We start from the raw sequence: 19,850 nt of genomic DNA on the forward strand, positions 1-19,850 counted from the left end.
TAAGCAGAAGCTTTATTTGATGGAGACTGAGGTGTGGACCTCATCTGTTTGAAAATGTATCTGAATTTAGGCCTATAAATAGCAGCCAATCAGAAATCCCCCTCAGGGATCCTGTACCAGTTTTGATACCTGGGGATAATCCACCCAGTGTATCAGAGATATTGTCTATAAAAGACTGACTATTAGCAGCCCTGTTTTTATGAATTAACATCTGTTTGTATGTGAGTGTGATGCAACATACCATTCCATACAGTACTTGGAAAGGTCAAGCAAGTCTACTTGAATAATCAAAGGAGATAATTGCAGTATTTCTTCTGTCACATTGCATATAGGATCCAGACTGCAGAATTTGTCTAAAGCACCTGGATTTCTGTCAAATAAAGCCTCCTCATTTGAAAGCAGATATTGAAATGCACAGCCAAGCAGGGACCACATCCAATATCATTTTATAGTCTCTGACATGTGTGTCTTACAGCTGCCTGTAGAAACCCTGTAGATAGGGAACTTCTCAAATACTGAAGTGAAAATCTCTTAGTCAGAAGTTAATCTCCTATTCTTCCTGCTGGGTAATCACAGTGGTGCTTAGAGAGGGAGAGAGAGATGGCAGAAGAGAAACTATAAGGGAAGTGTTGAGGAAATTACTAAGAACTTGACTTCACACAATAAGACTCAGTTGACTCAGATGGCTTACGTTGATGAAAGTTTATACATAAGAAGAATACTCGAGGAGACATAATTCAACATCACACTTGTGTATTCGTGAGGTGCTCAACCACATCTTTGAAGGCTTTGAATATATCCCAAAAGAAATTATCATTATCAGATCGTGTCATATCGACTCACCTAAGCCGTTTTCACATATGCACTCCGGATAATATCTAGATATTTACAGGAGGACCTCCCTGGAGATTCTCCCGACCTAGACGTGACGTAAATAAAACAACGTGGAAGTAGCGGCCGAAGCAACACAGTAAATGGTAAATGGACTTGAGCTTATATAGCGCTGTTCTAGTCTTCCAACTACTCAAAGCGCTTTTACACCACATGTCACACCCACCCATTCATACCCTTTCACACACTGATGGTAGTGATGATCGCTATGTAGTATCATCCATCAGAAGTAACTAATCCATTCATACACCACCACAGAAGCAGCGGGAGCAATTCATGGTTAAGTGTCTTGCCCAAGGACACATCGGACATGTTGCCCAGCTGGATCAAACCCTCAACCTTCCGGTTGAGAGGCGACGACTCTACCAACTGAGCCACAGTCCGCTACACGACGTTATAATGAGAATATTTGTCTTTATATCAATGCTATGTGTAATCCAATGGAATGACAACATCCACAAAAGAGAAGAGAACAACATACTGACAAACAGAAAACAGAATGTAGCTGTTTAATTAGAGCACGGAGATCGTAGTAGTCGCATGCAAACACTGCCAGTCACTGTATATAAACGTCATTCTCTTTCTATTGGCTCGAGTTGAAATTTCCAGAGTATATTCGGCCGCGTTCAGACATCAGCTCACTCGGATTTTCTGTGGCTGAAAAATGTGTCTGTTTGCGTTCACACATAGCCTAAAGAACCTCCGGGTAGCCAAATCTCCGGAGTTTTCCAGGAGATTTCTGTATGTGTGAAAAGGGTTCTAGACTAATCTGTGACATCAATTACACTTTGGAGCAGACAATAAGTCTACCAAACACTTTTGCAGATATGAGGAAAGACAGGTCTGACTAACAGTATGAACAGTGAATAAACCTAATGACGTCTGTACATTATAATCTAACTACAGAAATCACCCCACAGGAAGAATTAAGACTCAAAAAGACAGTTAAATGTTATGGAAACTTTACTTACTCTTCAACTCTACTAAGTATTTATCTGTAATTTACAGAGCACATATTTACTGTTAAAATGGGCCTATAGCTCCAAGTGTGCTTTGTATTTTTCACAGCCTCGTTTCTTTAAAAGGCCCAATAATACAAAAGTAGATTAGCGATTGGCTATATACACATACCTTGATTAACACCTCTGTTGTTTTTAGTCAGGATCTCAATGGATAACCTTGAAGGTTCACGTGGTCGTGTAGATTTGCCCTGTACAACATCAGAAAGATCCTGCCTATTAGAGCATGCTACATAGCTCCGGGTACAGGCTCTTTTTATATCAGACATTGACTACTGCAACTGCCTGCTGGCATTTCTTCTTGCATGCACACTCAAACCCCTGCAGATGATCCAAAACGAAGCAGTGCGACTGGTCTTCAACCTACCCAAAATAGCACATGCCACTGTGCTGTTCATTTCCCTGAACTGGCTCCCAGTTGCTGCTACATCAAATTTAAAACTCTGTTGCTCGTTTACAAAAACTGAACTCCCTCATCCAGGTGAACTATCCCTCCTGTCCACTACGCTCTGCCAATGACGGGTGCCTGGTCCTACATTCACAACAGAGCTCTAAAGCTCTAGCTAGACCAAGCGGCAACCTCCGGGTCCTTTCCGAATTGTCACAGTTCAGTAGGCAGTTCTACTGAAAGATTGAGTAGGTACTTGGCAATTCGGATGCACCCCCTGTCCTCTGCCTGTATTTTGATGTTTTGCATTGTATTGGTTGGCACAGAACTTTTCTGGGCGGGGAGCTGGTGTGTTTCCCCCAGCCAATTACACCACTCAGTTGAGGGTAGGAGTGGGTACCTTTCAGCGATTGGATGACATTGAAACCAGCGAATATGACGGAAATCTGCGGATGTAGTGACAAAGAAGAGAAAATATAATCAAAGTGAGGCAGAATGGCAAGCAGTTAAAGCAAAATGAGGGTTAACCTTAGGCTGACTGTACATTAAGAAAACGGTTGATGTTTTTTTCTTTTGGCCTTTTTGACTCTATAGATAGGACAGCTGAAGCAAGACAGGAAATGTTGGTTGGAGAAAGTGGAGAATGACATGCAGCAAAGGGACAAGGTCAGATAGCCTCCGTACATGGCCTCCAAGTATCTAACGTTGCTGAAGTAGCATCTCTGTTCTCTTTTTTAGAAACATTTATCACATATTTTTATGTCTGTAGCTGTTTGGCACCTTTCATTCATCCCATAATTACACTGCATATGTCATTGTGTGCATGTGTGTATTTCATCATGTGTATTTATGTGCAAGTTCAGCCATGTGTGAACTACCAGAGTACAGACAGATGGTTGTTGGATGTGAGTATTCACTGCTTATATCAGACAGCTGCTGTGTTCAGTGGGACATGCAGCAGCACTTAAACACAGCCTTGAGTGTGACATGATGCAGGGTTACAACAAGGCTTTTCACTCCTCTGTAGCTATTTTTAAATTTTTGTCAAAAAGTTACATTGAGGGGGGGCGCTGCTGAGCTTTAATGGAGTAGGACGTGAGTTTGGGAGCTCCTGCCGATTTCGATTAAAATTTTAATTCATCTGCGCTTTTTGGTCACATATTTAGTCCTGTCTCACTCCGCAGTACTTTTTGTTGGGTAGTTTATCTCTGGACTGCGTAACATGGCTGGAAAGAACTCTAAAACTCGCAATACTATTCAGACACAACTGAGGCCTGGTCCACAAACCGTGGCCACATCCTCGAGTGAGCCGTCGGCTCCTGCAGAGGCCGCCTCGACGAACGCTAATCCTGACACTGCTGCTCTCAAGCTCGAGTTGCTGGCCTCGCTGAGGAAGGATATTGCTGATATTTTTAAAAAGCAGCTCCAGGATACTCTCGGGGATGTTTTGTCTACTATCAAGCTCGACCTGCAAGCGGTGAAGACACAGCTAGCGAATGATAAAGCTGCTACCGATGCTACCATGTCCAAGCTAAAAGGTACGGCGGAGAGATGGAGCACGCACTCACCGAGTGCAGCGATGATATCGCCCAGATGAAAACTACTATCAAGTGCCTCACCGATAACGTAGCCAAGCTGGAAAATAAATGTGAAGACTTGGAGTCTAGATCACGGCGTAACAACATTAGGATAGTGGGGGTACCGGAGGGTCCTGACACCTGTACCACCGCTGCTGCAGCCGCTTTACTGAAGGAAGCGTTCGATCTGGTAAAGGAGCCAGCCCCTCCAACCCAAGCCTGGTGATCGTCCACGAGCCATTGTGTGCAGATTTCATGATCACAGTGACTGTGTTGACATGTTACGCCGCGCTAGAGAGCTCCGACAGATTAAAGTCAATGGCCTGACCATCTCAGTCTTCCCTGACCACACTGCCAAGATAGCTCGGGCTCGGGCTGCATTCAACAAGGTCAGGCGCCAACTTTGTGGCATTGACGGTGCTCGGTATGGTCTGATTCATCCAGCAAGACTTCACATCACATACAACGGTGTTGAGAAGGACTATGTTTCAGCGGAAGAAGCCATGTCAAAACCTTGATTTCTGGGTGAGCTCCAATAGCTTTTCAGATCTGTGTTCTATTATCGCTTAGAGTTTTTGGACTCACCAGCCTCAATTCTCTGCCTGTGCAGTATTAGGTGGTTTTCTGGTTTGTTGCACTAACTAGGTTAGTGTTAGGTGGGGGTTGTTTCTGTTTGTATAAATCCAATGAAGAAATCGTGAAACAGACTGGAGATTATAACACCGTTTAATCGGCCGAGGTCAGACAACTTCATCAAACAAGCATGCTTCCAAATCACTTGACTGACAAAGTGCTGACAAAGTAACAGTGTTCACAGTGCTGCTTATATTCTGTCAAAAAGGTGCAACCCACAAATTCCTTTCCATTTGGGTACATCACCATAAAACAATAAAGATGACATGACACTGATTTGTATACGTAACAACTGTAGACTCTCTGTCTAGCAAACAGTTGCTGACAACATATGCTTGGCTCCTATCCAAACATAGATCTGCTACTACTTAGGTGCTTCACTCATATAAGTTACAGCTTCAGACACCTAAAAGTAGGAGTGTTAACAGGTGGTAGGCAGACTTGATTAATACATTTCACGAAGTTACAAGATTAATGAATTTCATGAAAATTCGTACTAACAGTTCACCCTTTTTTATTTAATCTTTTTTTGTCTTTAGGGGAGAAAAAGTTTTAATTTTCCTAAAGGCGCTCACCATCACCTTCTACCAGAGTATGGTCCCTGTCTTGTACCTATAAGACTTCAAAATCATTTTATCATTGTTCGAATAACATAAAAATGTTTTAAGAGTGGTTGGAAATTACAGGTACAACTCATAGACCATAAACTCTCTTACAGGGGTCCAAAACCTTATTTCTAATACTTTATTTTGAAAGAAATTAGGATGAAAAGAACTCCTGCGTATTTAACCGACTAAACAGAACAGGTGGTAAACCCTATATTATTTAATTGATTGTTGACTTTTAGGGAGAAACCCAATCCATGTTCTGCCTTTTCTTTTCTTTTTTATGGTGAGTCACAGCACATCTAAAACAAAATCAAAAACATTCCATACAGTCAAATCAAAATCTAATACTTATATATCACATCCCTCTTTTTTTATGTTATAGTTATTACCAAGAACTAAAATAATTCCTCAAATTTGCATGTTAGAATGTTTCCTCTGTCGTGGAAGCCTCAGGGTACTCCAAAAATAAATAAAATAAAATAAAATAAAATAACAAACAAAAACACTTGCTAACTACAAATGAAAGAAATCTTACCTATTGCGCAAAAAGAAATATAATTCTAACCTTCCTGTCTACCCAATAAACAGGAGAAAAGTGTTTTATTAAACAAAAAAATAAAATAATGAAATAATGAAGTAATGAAGCCCCAATACTTCCATGGCAAAGGGCGTGGTATTCTCTTCTACTGTCCGGGTTAACTTTACATCTTCATCATCCTATTTTGGTGATGTAAGAGTTTGAGGTGCAGGGTATCCTTGTTCAGTCCACATTATTGATGTATGAATCAGAGTTAGAGTCCGAAAGGGAGATTGATTCAGAACTGTCTGGGTGGGGATCCCTGGGCACCGTCACCGGCGGGCAGTAGAAGGCCACGTTCCTAACAGGATTTTGAACCATAGTTAAATTAGTAACTGAGTTGACAGATCTTAAAATCAATGCACGAAAAATAGGAAAACAACAACACATGATAACAGAAACTATTATCATGATCGTAAAAAGGGGTACAGCAATACTCAAAAGCCAGGCAGTTAAAGGATTATTTTTGAACATATCAAAGAAATTTTCCAAAGGTTTTAAGTTATTATATATAAGTAGATTGACCGGGGTATGATTTAACATGCCCATTTCAATGTATGGCTCTTGAGTAAAGCTGCGTCCCTGGTATTTTCGAGTAGGTGTGACATAGTCCAGAAAAGAAGAAACAAACAAATAGAATGTTATTGCCCCAAATATCATTGTGAGATTACAAACAAGACATTTTCTGAAATATTTGTACATGTGAATCAGTCTGTACTTCCCTTGTTCAGGAAGAGGTTGTGCGACGTCATTGCTTCCAATGTTGACGGGATCACAGTCTCTGATTCCACAGCTTCCATTACAGTCTGCGGGGCAGCCTTGACCCTGGATGCATGTATCCATTGCGGTTGTCCTTTGATTTTGACTGCCGTTCTCGTCACTAGGAGTACTTGTGTGGGTGGTCCAAAGCGTGGCTCGCCCTCTTTTGGTTTAAGGCTGCGCACTAGGACTTGGTCACCCGGTTGGAAGGCATGTATGGGGGTCTCGGCTGGTGAGGGAAGGGACTCTATCACTTGTCTGGAGTACTCGGAGACAAAAGAAAACAAATGCTTAACATACGTCTGTTGTATTTCTTGTAATTGTGTCAAATCAATAGCTGGTTTTTCATGCATTATAACACCTAGAGGAAATGGTCGACCCATTAATACTTCATGTGGAGACAGTCCAGTAGTTTTGTTAGGCATAGATCTAATTGATAATAGGGTTAATGGTAATGCATCTACCCAAGTCATTTGTTTTGACTGATGAATTTTAATCAATTTATCTTTTATTGTACGATTAGTACGTTCAACTTGACCAGAACTTTGAGGTGAATATGGAATATGAAAAGTCCATTTAATACCCAATGCTAATGCTAGTTGCTTAGTTACTTTAGAAGTAAACGTCGTGCCATTATCGGAGTCAATGCCTTGAGGAATACCAAATCTAGGAATAACATGTTCCATTAAGCACTTGACTACTGTTTGAGCATTTTCCTTTCTCGTGGGAAAAGCCTCTGGCCATTTTGAAAATCTGTCTACTATCACTAAAAGGTATGCGTAACCTTTTGCCTTTGGAAGGTGTGTAAAATCAATTTGCAATTGTTGAAAGGGTCCCTCTGGTTTAAGTAAGTGTTGTCGTTTAGGTGGATTTACATGTGGATTGCATCTAGCACAAATTAAACATCTTTGAGTAAATGCTCTGGCATGTTGTTCTATTCCTATTGCATAAAATATTTTGGAAATATATTTGGTAATAGCTTTGTAATTCACATGATTTATTCCATGTACATAGGCAATGAGAGTGTCGTAAGCTAGTTTTGGTAATACAACACGTTCGTGTAAATCTTTCCACAAGCCATCATTATCCTTGCAACATCCTTTGTCTTGCCACAATGTGACTTCAGACTCTTCAGCCTGATTTTGGAACGTTATCAAATCCGTAATAGTAAAAGGTGGATCAGAAATTGTCGTAACAGTCATTTCAGTATTCAACCAAGGTGGGAAAGAAGCATGCATTGCTGCATCTTTAGCATGTTGATCAGCTAAATTATTTCCTCTAGCTATATCTGAGTCACCTTTTGAGTGTCCAGCACATTTAATTATAGCTATTTGCTCTGGTAGCATTAAGGCTGTCAATAAATTCTTGATCAATTCAGAATTCAAGATTGGTTTTCCAGCATTTGTTATAAAACCTCTGTTATTCCATATTTTGCTAAAGTCATGAGCGGCAGAAAATGCATATTTAGAGTCAGTGTAAATAGTAACTGTTTTATTCTCAGCTAATATACATGCTCTAGTTAATGCGATCAATTCCGCTGCTTGTGCTGACAATGATGGCAACCGATATGCTTCCACACAACGGTCTTGATCATTGACAATAGCATATCCTGAAAGAATAGTATTATCATTTGGACGCATTGAGGATCCATCACAATATAGAACAAGATCATTATGTTCTAACGGTGTTTGTTGTAAATCTGCTCGAATGCTTGATGTGGAGTTGATTAATTCCATACAATCATGTACATAATCATTTTCTTCAGGTTGAACACCATGCAATAATGTTTTCAAATTGTTCGCTGGATTTGTACAAGTTGTAGTTGAGATAGTCAAATTCTGTGTACCTGTTAGAATGTGTTCATAATTACTACGTCTTTGACTAGTCATGTGTTGTGTAGTAATATTGCGCAGAATAATATCTACTGTGTGAGATGTATGTAAAATCATTGGATGACCAAGAACTATAGTTTGTGATTTTTCGACCATTATGGCAGCAGCTGCAACGGCTCGTAAACATGGGACCATGCCTTGTATTATTATTGGTAAGGTTTTTGAATAATACGCCACTGGTCTCATTCCACCGCCGTGCACCTGTGCCAACACTGCAGAAACAACTTGTCCATCTTCAGCAACATACAAATGAAATGACAATTTATAGTCTGGAAGTCCAAGTGCTGGTGCACTGCAAAGAAGAAATTTAATGTGACGAAAAGCATGTTTCATTTCTTCAGACCATCGTACTGTTTCAGAAGCTTCCTTTATTGTAGCCTTTCGCAAGATGGAATCATGTGTAGCGTATTCAGCAAGCCATGCTCGACAATAGTTAACAAGTCCCAAGAATGACAACATCCCTGATTTTGTCTGTGGTCTTTCAATGTTCATGATAGCCTTTATTCTGTCAGGGGATAAATATCGGCATCCATCCTTTAGAACGTATCCCAAATAATTGACCATTGGTAGGCAAAACTGAAGTTTTGCAAGTGATGCTCTATGTCCTCCCAAAGCAAGATGAGTCAAAAGTGCCAAAGAATCTTGTATGCAGTCCGATTCTGTAGGAGATGCGATCATGATATCGTCACAATAGCACAATAGCGATGATGGACCAGGTAAGACCAGTTGCGATAGATGTGCATTAACTGCAGCCGAATAGACAGAGGCTGAATCAATAAAGCCCATGGGTAGCCTTTGCCATACATACTGTTCACCTTTGAAGGTAAATGCAAACAAATCCTGTGTGTTTTCATGAACAGGAATTGAAAAGTATGCAGAGCAAAGATCTACAACTGTGTACCATTTAGAGTCCGCTGGAAGTGCTGCCAAAATGGCGTTTGTGTCTGGTACTACCGGTGCCATAGGAAAAACAGCTTCATTAACTTTCCTTAAATCTTGTGTGAATCGATATTTATTAGTTCCAGGTTTCAAGATTGGGTTTATAGGTGTATTATTTTGTGAACGTCTTTTAATAATTACTCCCTGTTGTAATAAACTTTCGATAACTGGTCGAATTCCTTCTTCTTTTTCTTTAGATAATGGATATTGCTTTACATAGACTGGATATTTTGTGTAGTCAATGTGAGCTTCATAAGGTGGGACGTTCAACAGTCCTACATGATTAGCATGCAATGCCCATAATTCAGATGGAACAGAAGTCAATACTGAAGGAGGTTTTAACAAGATTTTCGTTTTTGTTTCAGCAATTTGAATTTGTGGTTTGATCTTATTAGATGAATCTTTTATGAAGAAATGTGTTGGTTTATCTCCATACGACCAAATGATATAGTCTTTATTTTGTTCTTCATTATCCGGAGTTAAATCAAGATGTTGATAACAAGATTTTAGCAAATAAACAAGGTCGGTAAAATTGTTTTGAATCGCACACACAAAGAATTCAATAATTCCAGATGCATTTTTCCACAACAACAAAATACCATGTGGAGAAATATAAAAGCACTGTGGAATTTCTTCCATGTGAGTTTGATCAATCCTTATATTAGAAAATGGTTGATTAACAGGCTTCATCTTCAAAATCTGAGCTGCTACAGCTGCCTGACATGTTGCTAACCTTTTTAGTCCTTCCATTGTGAATAACTTGTTGAGAAAATCAACATTTACCAAAACAGATGTAGCTTGATGTGATTCACGAATAATATCCGAAAATAATTGATATGCTTTATTTGTTGGTATATGGATTTCAACACCATCAGTTGAACAGATAATAGTAGCATTGAGTTTACTCAATAAATCACGCCCTAATAAGGACATGGGAACAGTAGAGCTTACAATGAATGAATGATGAAGTTGTATTTCATCCAATTCTATTTTTAATGGTATGGACAGTGGTTCAGTTTGTGGGACACCCGTGATACCGACAGACTGGATGGTTTTTGAAGTTATCGGACATATCAAATCCCTTTTATTCAAACAAGATATTGTTGCTCCAGTATCAACTAGAAAAGGAATCTTTTTACCCGCAACATACAAACTTAATTGCGGTATGTCAGAAGGTGTGTTAGAAATCTGAAATTGTGGAACATTAATTAGGAATTTAACGTTACCATCCATGTCCCTCTGTCGGTTGTCCTATTTTCTCCATATCATATCAGCTGTTTTATTTGCATGTTCTTCCCATGTTTGTTGTTGGTTGACACCAAAAACTGGTTGACCTGTCTGATAGGAAACAGTTGCATTCTGATGAGGGATTGTGGATGATTGTGGAGTGTGAAATCCTCTTGCATCTCGACTCTCATTTTGCCATTTTAATTTACACTCTCTGGCCCAGTGACCCCTCTGTGAACAGTAAGAACATATGTCTGACATGTTCCTAAACATCCTGCCTCTTCTGTTGACACCGTTGAATCCTCTTCCTCTCTGAGAGAATTGGTATGCACCCTGTGCATTCATGGGTGGTCTCATTTGTGCTGTGTTGTTGTAACCTCTATTAACACCTCTACCTCTCTGAGTGTAGTCTTGAAATGCTATGAGTTGTCCATCTGTCTCAGAAGGTGTTTGAACAGCTTGCGTTATAGGTTTATTTGTGCCAAATAATCCTATAGCATCTAATTCTCTAATTTTCTTCAACAGATTTGTTGGACTCAAGGAGTACACGTTTGGTGCGGACAATTTTAGAGTATATGCTGATTGATCGCCTATGCCGTTCAAAAGCATTGAAGTGAAGAAAGGATCTTCTTTGTCAGAAATTTCTAATTTAGCTTGTTCTTTCCAGCATTTCTGAAATCTGGATGCATAATCTGACATTGGTTCATTAGGTTTACGTTTACAATTCAAGATCTGTGTAACATCTCTATCTTGAGCTGCGTTCTTATGCAAGAAATCTTTCAGTTCCTGAATGTGGGTGTCCTTATGTTGTTTAGTCAACCATGGAAACTTTTTTTCCAATTCAACTTCACCAGCTAAAGGACCGTCATGTTCATAGCTTAATGTATCACATTCATCAATCAATGTATCTATTTTAATATTAGGCATTAAAGTAGAAAGGATATAGCGAAGATCTTTCCCAGACATTGATCCATGCGTCAACAAAGAGCTCCACCAATTGATAAATCCTTTTGGATTAGTTAATGGCGGTGGTGCATCCTGAGTGATTCTAGAGATATCAACCAAAGTCAAAGGTTTGTTGATGACTTTGTCGTCAAAAACTACAAGTGGAGCATTGATGTTTGTAGAACTTATTGGTTCATTAGCACTCATTCTAGCTTGATCTCCTATTTTATCTTCTTCTACAAGTTGTTTGAATTTCAAATATGCCTCACGGACATCGCTGTCAGAAACGGTAGAAAGAATGCCTTGCACAATTTTTGAATCAAATGGTTTTTGAAAGTCAATCCGGTCCTGTCGCTCAGCTTGGAATCGTGCAATGATAGCATCAAAATCACAAAAGAGTCTCTTAGCTACAGGATCTACATCCTGACCTGTTTTCAGTACGGTAAAGATCTTTTTAAATTCACTCATAATACATTCTCTGATGTATTTCATTTGTTCCCTGATAATGAGATCTTTGTCACCACAGTATCTTCTTTCTATAGATTCAAAGACCTTTCTGCCATTCTTTAACCATGCAATAATACATTGCATTCTCCAGGCTTTCATTTCATTTGACACCATCTGTTTAAATGGAAACACAATCGTAGGAGTGATATTCCGAGTAAAGACATCTTTCTTTGGACCTGTGTCAGTCAATGCAGAGTATGCAAACAGCCAGTCATAAATGTCATCATCCTCAGCTTGACATGCAGCAACAGCTCTGTGTGTGATATCTGATCTGTCATTTCCTGAAGTCTTTGCATGTTGTTCATCTGTACCACTACGACAACTATTCTGTATGTCGTCTGGATGAGTTTGCAACATTGTAACGTCAATGTGTTTGGTAATTCTATGCTTCTTTTTATCCTTAGTATGTATGTTACCAGGCCATTGAGAACTCATCAAATCCCAAGCTTCGAATACAGACAACATGTAGTCTTTATCCCACAGTGGATCACACACTGAAGTGTTCTCAATCAAGTAACCACGTACTAGATCCAGTTTCCGTTTATCAAAACTGCCTTCTATGGGATAACGATTATCAGTCCATGCAGCCAAAGAGCTCAGATATGGTTCTACATAATAAAAACCTATTTTGCTCTGGATCCACTCCCTCGGAGTCATGCCACTAACAGGTTTATCTGGTAGCAAAGTTAAATGCGGATTGGTTTTCAACAAGGCCTTCATGGCTTTCCGTTCCTTTCTTGGCAAATCAAGTTCAGATTTATTTTTGATAACAGTTTGATTGCATGTTGAGGTTTTACTATTTTCATTGCCCATGATGGTATGATTCACTTAAATTTGGATTTATTTAGATAGGTCTGTATGGAATATGATTAAGCAAGTTTTACGTGTCACATTTTGTCTAGTTTTTTTTTTAAATGTTTTAATTTTTTAAATCTTAAATTTATTATCTTTGTTATGTACCGGTACTTTAATTTAATTAAATAACAATGTTAGTAGTTGCATGCATTCACAACAAATTAATATATATAACGTGCACTTGTATAAATTGTGCTATAATATCAGTCTGTAGAAAAAAGATAATAATTTGGTTTTGACAATTTGTAATTTTAATTTAGTTTTCTGGACAGTATGAAAAACAAAATTGCAATTGCTCGAGACTTTTAAACGAAGACAAGACAAGACAGTTGACCAGCAACACATATTAGGCCTACGTCAGTCATTTTATCCATTTCCTTTATTAATTAGCCAACACTACGACCCTGAAAAGATCCGCCTGCAATCTTTTTGATTCAGTTCGCAAGTTGCTATAAATGACTCTCTTTATTCCATATTCTTCCATATATTTCTGTATCGATACTTTTTCCATAAAATCCTTTTTCCATAAAAATCATCAGCTGCTATCACTCTCTCATTAATTGATACAATTTTACAAAGGGTTTCTACGCATTTTTATTCTGCAAGCCTACCCCTACAGCTAAGTATTAGCTGCGCTAGTCCCCTGATTTATAAATAAATTTAACACCAAGGTTTTAAAACATGCAAACCTTTGCAGCACTGCCAGTGTCCACACTGCAGATTATTCTATGTTCCTCATAGAAATTTTCACAACATCACATAGATATTCCATCACCCAATGTCAGAACAAGTCGTATCAGAAAGTCGTCTAATGAGTGTGTTAGTAATACCATGTATAACATAGACAACATAACAATGACATAAGCAGTTTTATACCTCATATAGTCCAGAAATGTAACACTTTGAATGAAAATCAAATGCAGTGTACATATATATGTCCAATCTTAATATGAAATAAATCTATAATTATAGAAACAGCTCCCAACAGGTCTTTTAACAGAGAAACAATACTTCCTCCAGGTAAGCAGAAAGATGATTTGCTTACCTGGATCTGAAGTGATCACTGTCGACTGTTCGTTGACGCCACTGTTAGGTGGGGGTTGTTTCTGTTTGTATAAATCCAATGAAGAAATCGTGAAACAGACTGGAGATTATAACACCGTTTAATCGGCCGAGGTCAGACAACTTCATCAAACAAGCATGCTTCCAAATCACTTGACTGACAAAGTGCTGACAAAGTAACAGTGTTCACAGTGCTGCTTATATTCTGTCAAAAAGGTGCAACCCACAAATTCCTTTCCATTTGGGTACATCACCATAAAACAATAAAGATGACATGACACTGATTTGTATACGTAACAACTGTAGACTCTCTGTCTAGCAAACAGTTGCTGACAACATATGCTTGGCTCCTATCCAAACATAGATCTGCTACTACTTAGGTGCTTCACTCATATAAGTTACAGCTTCAGACACCTAAAAGTAGGAGTGTTAACAGGTGGTAGGCAGACTTGATTAATACATTTCACGAAGTTACAAGATTAATGAATTTCATGAAAATTCGTACTAACAGTTAGTGTCACTATTGTTTGTTTATAGCAGGCACTTTTTTCCTTCAATTTTACTGGATACTGTTATATAACAAGGCTATACCATATTTTGTATTTTTGTACTTCAGATAAGATCAGCACTACCTCATTTCATGCTCTCTGCATCTATTTGTACAGGACTTAGGGCCTACTGTTATTTGTTAATTTACATTTTCACTTTACTGTATCCATCTGATCTATGTGGAAACATCTATGTACAAAAACAACAATATTTTGTAATGTGAGTTTTTTTTCAATTTAACGTGTTTATCATTGCGCGCATTCTGTTAAATAGTGTTGAGATCGGCGGGAGTTTTTTTTCTTTTTCTTTTTCTCTCTTACTTTAGTTTGTTCTGCGTAGTCTCCGGGTTGTTCAAACAACATTGTGGACAACTTTTGGGTATTGTGGGAAACACCGCTGTCTCTATTGTTCTGTGGTTATATGGGGACTTCGGGTGTATTTGTGTTTAGGGGTATGTTGGGGGGAGGGTGTCCCACCTCGGCGCTCAATGTCCAATTGCATTTTTGTTTTGTTTTTTATTTAAATGGTTAATGGCAATATAGATCCCAGCATTGCTGGGTCGGGCACACCTCTCAGATTTATTAGTTGGAATATCAGAGGTATGGGTAATCCTGTTAAGAGATCTAAGGTTTTTACACACTTGAAACTTTTAAACTCTGATATAGTATTTTTACAGAAGACTCACCTTCATATTAAGGATAACCATAAGTTACATTGCCCTTGGGTAAGTCAAGTCTTCCACTCAAACTTTAATTCAAAAGCTAGAGGAGTCGCCATCTTAATTAACAAAAAAGTCCAGTTCTCATCCACTGATGTTATCGCTGATAGGAATGGCAGGTACCTCATAGTTGCTGGTACCCTAATGCAGTAAAAGGTTTTGTTGGTAAATGTATATGCCCCGAACTTTGGTGATGTTGAATTCGCTAACAGATTGCTGAGTAACATCCCCTTCTTGAATACTCACCTCCTGATCCTCGGAGGGGATCTAAATTGTGTTTTTGATCCAATCCTGGATCGGTCTAATCCTCGTAATCTGACTCAATCTGCTATGTCTAAAACATTCTCTGATTTTATGAAACAGAATGGTCTTATTGATCCGTGGAGATTTCGCAACCCCTCTATTAAAAAAAATTCTTTCTTCTCCCAGGTGCACCATTCATATTCTAGGATTGATTATTTTATTATTGACATTACTCTTTATTCATGTGTAAATTCTTCTGACTATTTAGGTATTGTAATATTTGACCATTCACCTTTATTATTAGATATTCAACTTTCTACCTATAAACGTAGCCCACCACTTTGGAGATTTAACTCTCTTCTTTTGGCAGACAAAGAATTCTCATTCATTTCAACTCTCAACTCATTTCAAATTCTATTGATGAGTTCTTGTCTTTCAATCAAAATGACTCCTCTTCATTGCTATGGGAGACACTTAAATGTTACCTGAGAGGTCAAATTATCTCTTACTCTGCTCTCTCTAATGAAGAGATTAATGCTAGGCTTAATGAACTTGATCAAAGATATGCACTGAACCCTTCTCCGGAACTACTTAAGCAGCGTTTGGATTTGCAAGCAGAATTCGATCTAATTTCAACTAAAAAGGCAGAGCGCTTGTTACTACGTAGGCGTGGCTCATATTATGAACATGGCGACAAGGCGGGTCGTTACTGGCACATCAGTTACGACGACAGGCCACTTCCCGTTTGATACCTAGTATTAAAAACACTTATGACACTATTACTACAGATCCCTTGGAAATGAATGCTACTTTTAAATAATTTTACTCCTCATTATATAAATCTGAATTTCCTACAGACAACACTAAAATGAACAAATTTCTTCAGAACCTTTCTAATCCTGTCATTGATACTAATACTGCCAGGCAACTGGACTTACCACTCTCCCTTGAAGAAGTATCAAATGCAATTAAAGTTATGCAATCTAACAAAGCCCCAAAATGCCGATTGAATTTCTCAAAACATTTATTGGTAAATTGGCACCGCTACTTTTATTTGTATTTAATGAATCCATAGAATGTGGTGCATTACCACCAACTTTGACACAAGCCACTATTGCTCTCCTTCTCAAAAGGGACAAAGATCCAACCTCCTGTGGTTCATACAGACCATTATCTCTGCTTAATGCTGATGTAAAGGTGTTGGCTAAAGTAATTGCATCCCGTCTAGAGAATGTGCTTCCTCATGTTATATCCAAAGAGCAAAATGGTTTTATAAAGGGACGTCAATTGTTTTTTAATACCCGTACACTTTTTAATACAATTTACTCAAAACATTCGGCTGAACTTCCTGAACTTGTGATTTCTTTAGATGCTGAAAAGGCATTCGATAGGGAAGAGTGGGAGTACTTGTTTGCAAGAAATTCGGATTTGGTGATAAATGTATTTCTTGGATTTGCCTCCTCTATTTGTCCTCTAAAGCCAGTGTCCATACTAATGATGTTTATTTCCGATTATTTTGCGCTTGGACGTGGACGTCGCCAAGGTTATCCTTTGTCACCTTTGCTCTTTGCTATTGCTATCGAGCCTCTGTCTATTACATTAAGATCTTCCCCCTTATTCAAAGGAATCACCTGTAATGGAATTGAATATAAATTATCGCTGTATGCGGATGATTTGTTATTGTATGTAACCGATCCTACACTTTCTATCCCTGCTATTTTAAGTATTCTGGAGAACTTCAGCACCTTTTCGGGTTATAAATTAAATTTGGGGAAAAGTGAGTGTTTTCCCATTAATACTGCAGCATGTCATCTTCAACAGTCAGATTTACCTTTTCAATTTAGTCCATTGGGGTTTAAATACTTAGGTATAAATGTGACTCGTTCTTTATCTAGCCTTGCATCTGCTAATTTCACTCCCCTTATCTCAAAGATTACATCCGATATTCAAAGATGGGGTAACCTCCCCCTTTCATTAATTGGCTTGTGGTTAAAATGAATATTTTACCAAAATTTCTATTTTTATTCCTGTCAATTCTTCTTTTTCTGCCAAAATATTTATTTGATTCACTGGATAAGATAATTTGTTCTTTTATTTGGGGTGGGAAATCACCTAGGGTTCATAAAACTTTACTACAGAGATGCAGACTTAGTGGCTGCTCACATCCATAAACTTTGCTACTGGTTAAAATATCCTGAATCCTCTTGGTGTAAATTGGAACTATCATCCTGTAGGGGATCTTCTATTCCTGCTCTACTTTATTCCTCTTTACCTACAAAACCTGTGAACAGGCCATAGAGAGGATACGATCTACCACCTCTTGTGCTTGTCTTGGACTTAACCAATTTAAGGTCTTATACAGGGTGCATTTCTCTAAGTCTAGACTATCTAAACTGTATCCGGAAGTGGAAGACAAATGTGATAAATGCCATGGCTCTCCTTGTCACCTTAGCCACATGTTTTTTCTTTGTCCTGATCTGAAAGGTTTCTGGGCAGGTTATTTTACTATTATGTCCACTGTTCTTGGGTTAAATTTCGAACCTTGTCCTCTGATTGCTATATTCGGGATTCCTGACTTCTTATTTGCACTTAACTCTACACAAAAGGACGTTATAGCTTTCACATCCTTACTAGCAAGACGTTCCTTATTGTTGCATTGGAAGTCTGTTAAATATCCGTCTATCTCCCGGTAGCTCAAAGACATGATGTTTTTTTTAAAACTTGAGAAAATTAAATACACGTTGAGAGGATGTACAGTCAAATTTTTCCACAAATGGCAAGCCTTTATTTCCTATTTCACTAATTTAGAGGTACTACCCGATTGAATGTGTGCCTGCTACTGTTGCACCTTTGTATTGCATAAATAACCATTAATATGTGTGTTGGTCATGATGCGCTGAGTGGGGGCGTGGGTGGGGGGTTGTGCATTGTTTATTACACTCTACTCTGTGATTTAATTTAATTATTTTCTTCTACATTCTTTTTTTTTTAAAGATTTATTTTGGGCTTTTTGTGCCTTTAATGCAGAGAGAGGACAGTGGACAGAGTTGGAAACTAGGGAGAGAGAGTGGGGAATGATATGTGGAAGGGGGCCACGGGTGGAAGTGAACCTGCGCCTACTGCTCGAGACGAGAGTCTCAATACATGGGACGCGTGCCCTAACCATTGCGCCACCAGCTTCTACATTCTTATCAGAGTATTTTTGTTTTGCTTTGTTTTGTTTTTTGGTTATTTTTGTTTTTATATGTGTTTATGTGACTGTGTGTACATATGCATATATGTTTAAAAAAAATTCTGTGATTGGAAGTATCGTTTTGTATTTTTTTCAATAACAATATTTTGGGAAAAAAAAAAAAGTTACATTGAGTAGCCCAAGCAGTTAGATCCTGATTTCCTGCTTTAGCGAGATGGACCCTAATCTGATCTATTCTATCATCTCTGCTGTCAGAGGTCCAAAGTCTTAATACTGTGTTTTACAATGAAACGTTCTCTGATAGATCTATTAGCTGCTCATCAGAGAGATTGTGGGCTATGTGTAATCTTTTAATCTGGAGGAAAGCTCTTCCTGTTCATAAACAGAATGGGATGATGAGGGACATACTTTAAATTTTGTCTGTCATAGTTTCAGAAAGGGAATTATTTAATTCCAAAAACACATGCAAAACCCAGAACAAGGGAGCACTAGTAATGTGCTGAAAGTAAAAGATGTCAAATAGAAAGCTGTTTAACAACTTAGTTAAAAGCAATCACACTGCAAATACATAAACAATGCAGAGTCAAAACCAAACAAATAAACAATAAATGCAGCACATCTGGATACCCAGATGCAAAAACAGAAACGCTTCAGGCCTGTAGGGGGCATTAACTAATTCTTTTGGATTTTGATCAAATTAGTTATTTAGAATTAGACTTCCAAAATGGAATGTAAACCTCAAACCTGGACCCATGGGCCTGCAAATCTTAACATGGGTGGAATCCAATGAAAGTCACTTACAATTTGAAAAATAGCAGCGAGGTGGTTTTTTTGTGCCAGTTCTGCCCCCTGACCCTGAATGACACTCAATGACTGCACATGCACTTCAACTGATTAAGTGTCTGAAAATGACAGTTAAGACTCCATTATGACGGCTTATCCCACCAGAGGCCCATGAGAATGACATCAAGTAGAGACAGAGGAGGCGCTAATACAGTTTGAGATTAGTCACTGTATACGCACACACTGCCACATGTGTATTGAAACACCCTCCGACTGAGCCACAAACATGCATGCAGAGCAGTAAGTGAGGATGAATCAGCATGCACAGTGTTGCAGTGCTCAGGTATCAGTGTAGGAATAACAAGCAGTGATGCCTCCTTGTGGGATGACGTCTCTGAGCAGAGCTGCTCACGTCAGAGCCTGCACACACTCGCTGTGTGTTGGCAAACTGAGGTGATGTTTTGGACGAGGGCTTGAATAAACAT

At 38.6% G+C, this 19,850-nt stretch overlaps 1 protein-coding gene and 1 long non-coding RNA gene across 3 annotated transcripts in view; one reads left to right on the top strand and one right to left on the bottom strand.

Moving 5' to 3' along the window:
- Positions 1-19,850, top strand: part of LOC109990106 (sodium-coupled neutral amino acid transporter 3) — a 57,526-nt gene that overhangs the window by 8,427 nt on the left and 29,249 nt on the right. The window lies entirely within an intron of this gene.
- Positions 4,584-14,386, bottom strand: LOC136179197 (uncharacterized). Its single transcript, XR_010666400.1, has 2 exons — positions 13,863-14,386; positions 4,584-6,718 (listed from the first exon to the last, which is right to left on the bottom strand). It is a non-coding gene; the product is annotated as an uncharacterized lncRNA (long non-coding RNA).

Source organism: Labrus bergylta, chromosome 5, assembly GCF_963930695.1.
Source record: "Labrus bergylta chromosome 5, fLabBer1.1, whole genome shotgun sequence".
Lineage (NCBI taxonomy): Eukaryota > Metazoa > Chordata > Actinopteri > Labriformes > Labridae > Labrus > Labrus bergylta.